Source organism: Syngnathus floridae, chromosome 12 (assembly GCF_059516105.1).
Source record: "Syngnathus floridae isolate MCC-2025c chromosome 12, RoL_Sflo_1.0, whole genome shotgun sequence".
Taxonomy (NCBI): domain Eukaryota; kingdom Metazoa; phylum Chordata; class Actinopteri; order Syngnathiformes; family Syngnathidae; genus Syngnathus; species Syngnathus floridae.
The window spans coordinates 15,076,127-15,084,939 of NC_142424.1; positions in this window are offsets into that span (position 1 = coordinate 15,076,127).

Consider the following 8,813-nt stretch of genomic DNA (forward strand, 5'->3'; position numbering starts at 1 on the left):
ATACCGCACAAACAGTTTTAGATAATATTACGACGCAGTCATGTGACGCGGACATGACGTCAATAGGCGGAACTCACGGCAAAATTATAATCCGTGGGCGTGGCTTGCAACAGGAAGTAGGAAAGCGGCAGTTCTGGCAAACAAGACACAGCGGTTAGTAACACGATGACTAACAAGGCAAATATTTTTGTTTTCAGCTTGCAACTTGACCGTCTAGAGCGTACAAGGTAATTACAACTGTTTTTTTTTAGCCCTGAAAAGCGAGGGAGTGTGGCGTTTGGGAGGAATGTCGAACTCGGCGTCTGCTTCCAGCCACAGACGCCAAATTTCGACGATTATTTCGACTGGTCAACGGTTGTAAATTATTGCGTTGACTAAAAACTTTATTTAACTCTACTCTTAACTTTGCCGTTTCAGATATGCGGGTATTACACCGCGGAAATGACGTCAATAGGCTGAACTCTCGCCAAAATTCAAATCTGTGGGCGCAATGGCCTTGAGCGAGACACCGGATACAAACACGACGATTATCAACAGAAATATCTTTATTTTCTGCTTGCAAGTGGACCGTCTAGAGCGTACACGGTAAGTACAACTCATTGTGTTTAAAAAGATTTACGTTTGTGTAGTTTGCGTTGCGTTGTATCTGTGAATGTTGGTTGAGGCTAAATGTTAATGTTTAATTTCATTCCTTTAGGTTCCACGGTGTTTGTTGGCTGTATGTTTTCCACTGCAAGAAGAGGCTCGTATCATTGACCAGCAGGAGCTACAATGGTGAGTACCCCTTTCGTCTTCCATTTATGTTAAACACTTCCTATTTCATGTCTAACAGTACTCGATTTAACAAATAACCATAAATAAATACAGTGTGGGCAGTCACGTTAACATATGTGATTATCCTGCCTAATATGTTTATCACAAATATGTCACTAATCACTAATATGTTTATTTGTTTATCACAACACCTTTGGACCTTCAGCAATCGATTATTTACCTTCATCTACATAGAGACAGAACGATGGTGTCTTAAACATCTCATTCATTTCACCAAATAACTTCACGCAGGTGGATAACGGCCGTCTCGGTCACGCTATGTTGCGTGATGCAGTTTTGAAGAACCAAATGCATTTATTCAATGAATAAGTCAAGCTAGTTCTATGTTTATGATGTTGTAAGTTACGGTACCGATTGAAGTTGAGTTCGAAGCCAGTGGAAAACAGCGCTGCGTTTGTGCTCTCCAGGTACAAATGTTGTGATCTCTGACTGACGACCGGGCGAGACTCGAGTAAGAGATGTCCAAACGAGCTCCGGCAGGGCGGGCCAAGGCGGAGCGAACGGACGCCCTTCAGGCCGCCAATGACGAGCTGAGAACCAAACTGATGGACGTCCAGTTAGAACTTCAGCAGGAGAAGAACAAGGTGAAAACCTCAACAGACAGACACTGCCTGCCTCCCTGCCTGCCTCCCTGCCTGCCTCCCTGCCTGCCTCCCTCCCTCCCAGTTTTCCCGATGTAGATTAGACATGCGTGTGCCATGACTGTGTCAGCCTACATCAACAAATGCACCGAGGACGTCAGCACCACTAAGAATATCATCACCCGGGGCAACCAACGACCCTGGATGACTGAGGAGGTACGTCAAACGCTACGAGCGCGGAACTCTGCCTTCAAGTCTGGCGACAAGGAGACACTGAGGACAGCGAGAGCCAACTTGAACCGTGCCATCAGGATAGCGAAGCGAGACCGCAGTCGAAAATTTCAGGATCGTTTCCACGACGTCAAAAACATCAGGAGTATGTGGCAAGGCATACGGGCGATTACAGACTACAACTCACCCTCCCCCCCCCCCCCGGTGGGTGTAGTTGATGCTGACTTTCTAAATGGTCTAAATAACTTCTTTGGGAGGTTCGAGGCACTAAACGGCACTCCAGCAGTTAAAACTGTCCCCCATCAGGAAGAGGAGGTACTCTGCCTTGACTCCGCCGATGTGTTGAAGACCCTGAGGAGAGTCAACCCCTGTAAGGCCCCTGGCCCCGACAACATTCCTGGGCGTGTGTTCAGGGAATGTGCAAGTCATCTGGCTGGGGTCATCACAGACATTTTTAACACCTCGCTGGGCCAAGCCACAGTGCCGGCGTGCTTTAAGACTGCCTCCATCATTCCGGTGCCGAAGAAACCTCAAATCACCTCATTTAATGATTACCGGCCTGTTGCACTGACTCCGGTTATGATGAAGTGCTTCGAAAGGCTGCTTAAAGGTCACATCGTTTCCAGACTCCCCCTATTATTTGACCCGTTCCAGTTTGCCGACCGGCAAAACCGCTCCACTCAGGACGCCATCTCCTCCGTTCTTCACCTGAGCCTGGCTCACCTGGAGGAGAAGAACACCCATGTGCGGAGGCTGTTCCTGGACTTCAGCTCAGCGTTTAACACCATCATCCCACAGCATCTGGTAGGAAAATTGGAACACCTGGGCTTCAACACCCCCCTTCGCAACTGGCTGCTAGACTTCCTCACCAACAGACCTCAGTCAGTCCGGGTCGGACAGAACACCTCTGATGTCATCACCCTCAGCACAGGCTCCCTTCAGGGCTGCGTCCTGAGCCCCCTGCTGTGCACCCTGATGACACACGACTGCGTCCTCAGGTTCACCACCAATCACATCGTGAAGTCAGCAGACGACACAACGGTGGTGGGGCTCATCAGAGACAACAACGACCTGGACTACAGAGAGGAGGTGGAGCAGCTGGTGGGCTGGTGCAGAGAAAACAGCCTGATCCTGAATGAGGAGAAGATGAAGGAGATCATCGTCGACTTCAGGAAAAAACAGCCTCACCACGCTCCACTGATCATCAACAGCTCAGCTGTGGAGGTGGTCAGCACCACCAAATTCCTGGGGGTCCACATCACAGAAGACCTCACCTGGACTATGAACACTACGGCACTGGTCAAGAGGGCACAGAAGCGCTTGTACTTCCTGCGGAGGATGAGGAGAGCCCACCTGCCCCCACCCATCATGAGGACGTTCTACAGGAGCACCATAGAGAGCATTCTGACAAGCTGTCTCTCTGTGTGGTGTGGAGGCTGCAATGACGCAATGAAGAGGATTGCTAGTAGCGGCGTTGACCCCACTTCCAGGGTAGTTTAGGCCCGCCCTTTGGGAATCCCTCAGGGCAGCGATCTGCTGCTCGGCAGCCTGAGTCTGCAGCTGAAGGCGGTGGACGTGGCCGGCCCCAGGGCTTCATCCAAAACACTAACCGCTCTGTCTTTCAGCTTGATCTCATCCGTCTGGATGTACAAACGGGGAGCGCTCAGGCAGGCGGGCAAACTCATTTGCCAGAATTGTGACAAAAACAAAGAGAGCAACCGGCCAATTTTGTTCTTGAATCGACTAGAACACCTTTGCTGTGACAAAAGCGAAGCGAGCAACCGGACATTTTCTTCTTGTGAAATAGAATAGAATAGAATGCCTTAGGTGTCATTGCACTGCAGGTATACAACGAAATTGGGAACATAGCCACGCACCGCGCATCTGATCAGTCCTACCAGTCGGCGGATCTCCCTCTCGCAGTCTCTCTTGGTTCGGCTCAGCTCCTCCCGATGCTGGTGATGAGCCGATCGGAGCTCGGCCGCTCGGGACTGCCAGGCCTGCTGGGCCGCTGCCAGGGCTTCTTCCGCGCTCCTGGTGGAGGCGACACCGCTCGGTCTCCCGACACCGCCGCGTCTCCTCCACCTCCGCCAGCAAAGCGCCCCCCCTCCTCACCTGAGCAGACATTGCGCCACACCGGGCCGTTGAGACCGCAACGGAGCGCCGCGACGCTTACTGGGGACAAGCTACACAATACGGTAGCGGCCGCATCGAAGCCCGACGTGGCGTGCGGATAGTCAGACACGGATAGAGCGGATCACCTTGTCCATGGAGCCGTCCCTCAGGCTGAGGACCAAGGCATTCAGTCGCTGGATCTCTCCATCTTTGATTTTGATCACTCTCATCAGCTCCATTTCATGCTGCCGCAGTAATGTCTCCCTGGTAATGGCTAACTCTTTCTGCTTCTCCTCATGGAGTTTGCTTTTGAGTTCCGTCATGGCGGCGGTGGCACGGTGGTGCTCCGCCCGCAGGTCCTGACTTCTCTCTCTCTCCAGACAGCTGACCTGACATGACTTAGACTTAGACAAACTTTATTGTCATCTTGTCTGCACATGGTGCATACAAAACGAAATTCCGTTGCATACGTCTTACAACAAAGTAGTGATATTGCAGTTGAATAGAAGTAACATATCCTATGAAAATATATATATATACATATATACTATATATATATATATATATATTAAAAATAAGTATAAAGTGCAGCAGTGATAATTATGCAATAGTGCAAGTAGGCAAAACAGTATTCAAGAGTGTGCAGAGGAATGCTAAACCATGTATTAAACTTCTATTTAAAGGGTTTATACAAGTTCAGTAAAGTTGGTAGTGCGAGATAGTGCAAGATAGAGGTCCGTAGTGTCATAAAGTACAGTTCTGTGAATGTGTGATGCAGAGTTCAGTTTAGAGCTCAACAGTTCTAGTGTTCAACAGTCTGATGACAGCAGGGAAAAAGCTGTTGCAGAACCTGGTGGACCTGCAGCGGATGCTGCAAACCTCTTCCCAGAGGGCAGCAGGGAGAACAGTCCATGGTGGGGGTGTGATGGGTCATTGATGATGTTACGGGCACGGGACATGCAGCGCTGAGATGAAATGTCCTGAATGGAGGGAAGAGGAGCCCCTATGATCCTCTCTGCTGTCCTCACCACTCTCCTCACGTTCTTCCAATCGGAGGCGGTGCAGCCTCCACACCACACAGAGAGACAGCTTGTCAGAATGCTCTCTATGGTGCTCCTGTAGAACGTCCTCATGATGGGTGGGGGCAGGTGGGCTCTCCTCATCCTCCGCAGGAAGTACAAGCGCTTCTGTGCCCTCTTGACCAGTGCCGTAGTGTTCATAGTCCAGGTGAGGTCTTCTGTGATGTGGACCCCCAGGAATTTGGTGGTGCTGACCACCTCCACAGCTGAGCTGTTGATGATCAGTGGAGCGTGGTGAGGCTGTTTTTTCCTGAAGTCGACGATGATCTCCTTCATCTTCTCCTCATTCAGGATCAGGCTGTTTTCTCTGCACCAGCCCACCAGCTGCTCCACCTCCTCTCTGTAGTCCAGGTCGTTGTTGTCTCTGATGAGCCCCACCACCGTTGTGTCGTCTGCTGACTTCACGATGTGATTGGTGGTGAACCTGAGGACGCAGTCGTGTGTCATCAGGGTGCACAGCAGGGGGCTCAGGACGCAGCCCTGAAGGGAGCCTGTGCTGAGGGTGATGACATCAGAGGTGTTCTGTCCGACCCGGACTGACTGAGGTCTGTTGGTGAGGAAGTCTAGCAGCCAGTTGCGAAGGGGGGTGTTGAAGCCCAGGTGTTCCAATTTTCCTACCAGATGCTGTGGGATGATGGTGTTAAACGCTGAGCTGAAGTCCAGGAACAGCCTCCGCACATGGGTGTTCTTCTCCTCCAGGTGAGCCAGGCTCAGGTGAAGAACGGAGGAGATGGCGTCCTGAGTGGAGCGGTTTTGCCGGTCGGCAAACTGGAACGGGTCAAATAATAGGGGGAGTCTGGAAACGATGTGACCTTTAAGCAGCCTTTCGAAGCACTTCATCATAACCGGAGTCAGTGCAACAGGCCGGTAATCATTAAATGAGGTGATTTGAGGTTTCTTCGGCACCGGAATGATGGAGGCAGTCTTAAAGCACGCCGGCACTGTGGCTTGGCCCAGCGAGGTGTTAAAAATGTCTGTGATGACCCCAGCCAGATGACTTGCACATTCCCTGAACACACGCCCAGGAATGTTGTCGGGGCCAGGGGCCTTACAGGGGTTGACTCTCCTCAGGGTCTTCAACACATCGGCGGAGTCAAGGCAGAGTACCTCCTCTTCCTGATGGGGGACAGTTTTAACTGCTGGAGTGCCGTTTAGTGCCTCGAACCTCCCAAAGAAGTTATTTAGACCATTTAGAAAGTCAGCATCAACTACACCCACCGGGGGGGGGGAGGGTGAGTTGTAGTCTGTAATCGCCCGTATGCCTTGCCACATACTCCTGATGTTTTTGACGTCGTGGAAACGATCCTGAAATTTTCGACTGCGGTCTCGCTTCGCTATCCTGATGGCACGGTTCAAGTTGGCTCTCGCTGTCCTCAGTGTCTCCTTGTCGCCAGACTTGAAGGCAGAGTTCCGCGCTCGTAGCGTTTGACGTACCTCCTCAGTCATCCAGGGTCGTTGGTTGCCCCGGGTGATGATATTCTTAGTGGTGCTGACGTCCTCGGTGCATTTGTTGATGTAGGCTGACACAGTCATGGCACACGCATGTCTAATCTACATCGGGAAAACTGGGAGGGAGGGAGGCAGGCAGGGAGGCAGGCAGGGAGGCAGGCAGGCAGGGAGGCAGGCAGTGTCTGTCTGTTGAGGTTTTCACCTTGTTCTTCTCCTGCTGAAGTTCTAACTGGACGTCCATCAGTTTGGTTCTCAGCTCGTCATTGGCGGCCTGAAGGGCGTCCGTTCGCTCCGCCTTGGCCCGCCCTGCCGGAGCTCGTTTGGACATCTCTTACTCGAGTCTCGCCCGGTCGTCAGTCAGAGATCACAACATTTGTACCTGGAGAGCACAAACGCAGCGCTGTTTTCCACTGGCTTCGAACTCAACTTCAATCGGTACCGTAACTTACAACATCATAAACATAGAACTAGCTTGACTTATTCATTGAATAAATGCATTTGGTTCTTCAAAACTGCATCACGCAACATAGCGTGACCGAGACGGCCGTTATCCACCTGCGTGAAGTTATTTGGTGAAATGAATGAGATGTTTAAGACACCATCGTTCTGTCTCTATGTAGATGAAGGTAAATAATCGATTGCTGAAGGTCCAAAGGTGTTGTGATAAACAAATAAACATATTAGTGATTAGTGACATATTTGTGATAAACATATTAGGCAGGATAATCACATATGTTAACGTGACTGCCCACACTGTATTTATTTATGGTTATTTGTTAAATCGAGTACTGTTAGACATGAAATAGGAAGTGTTTAACATAAATGGAAGACGAAAGGGGTACTCACCATTGTAGCTCCTGCTGGTCAATGATACGAGCCTCTTCTTGCAGTGGAAAACATACAGCCAACAAACACCGTGGAACCTAAAGGAATGAAATTAAACATTAACATTTAGCCTCAACCAACATTCACAGATACAACGCAACGCAAACTACACAAACGTAAATCTTTTTAAACACAATGAGTTGTACTTACCGTGTACGCTCTAGACGGTCCACTTGCAAGCAGAAAATAAAGATATTTCTGTTGATAATCGTCGTGTTTGTATCCGGTGTCTCGCTCAAGGCCATTGCGCCCACAGATTTGAATTTTGGCGAGAGTTCAGCCTATTGACGTCATTTCCGCGGTGTAATACCCGCATATCTGAAACGGCAAAGTTAAGAGTAGAGTTAAATAAAGTTTTTAGTCAACGCAATAATTTACAACCGTTGACCAGTCGAAATAATCGTCGAAATTTGGCGTCTGTGGCTGGAAGCAGACGCCGAGTTCGACATTCCTCCCAAACGCCACACTCCCTCGCTTTTCAGGGCTAAAAAAAAACAGTTGTAATTACCTTGTACGCTCTAGACGGTCAAGTTGCAAGCTGAAAACAAAAATATTTGCCTTGTTAGTCATCGTGTTACTAACCGCTGTGTCTTGTTTGCCAGAACTGCCGCTTTCCTACTTCCTGTTGCAAGCCACGCCCACGGATTATAATTTTGCCGTGAGTTCCGCCTAATGACGTCATGTCCGCGTCACATGACTGCGACGTAATATTATCTAAAACTGTTTGTGCGGTATTGTGTTGTTCTGTGCGGTATTGTGTTATTCTGTGCGGCGTCGTGTTGTTCTGTGCGGCGTCGTGTTGTTCAGTGCGACGTCGTGTTGTTCAGTGCGGCATGGTGTTGTTCAGTGCGGCATGGTGTTGTTCAGTGCGGCATGGTGTTGTTCAGTGCGGCATAATGTTGTTCAGTGCGGCATAATGTTGTTCAGTGCGGCATGGTGTTGTTCAGTGCGGCATGGTGTTGTTCAGTGCGGCATGGTGTTGTACAGTGCGGCATAATGTTGTTCAGTGCGCCATAATGTTGTTCAGTGCGGCATGGTGTTGTTCAGTGCGGGATGGTGTTGTTCAGTGCAGGATGGTGTTGTTCAGTGCGGCATGGTGTTGTTCAATGCGGCATGGTGTTGTTCAGTGCGGGATGGTGTTGTTCAGTGCGGCATGGTGTTGTTCAGTGCGGCATAATGTTGTTCAGTGCGGCATGGTGTTGTTCAGTGCGGCATGGTGTTGTTCAGTGCGGCATGGTGTTGTTCAGTGCGGCATGGTGTTGTTCAGTGCGGAATGGTGTTGTTCAGTGCGGCATGGTGTTGTTCAGTCCGGGATGGTGTTGTTCAATGCGGGATCGTGTTGTTCAGTGCGGGGTGGTGTTGTTCAGTGCGGGATGGTGTTGTTCAGTGCGGCATGGTGTTGTTCAATGCGGCATGGTGTTGTTCAGTGCGGGATGGTGTTGTTCATTGCGGCATGGTGTTGTTCTTGTTTAAATTGGGCACCATCATGTGGTGAAATTTGGAATTGCATCACATCCAATTTTGCCTGGGAACAAACAGATTAAATAAATCTTAGTTTTGAATAAGCCACTCCTTCTCAAACAAGTAAACTCTGCCCATTTCGCGCAGTAGATGTTCTGTTAATATCTAGTATTTATAC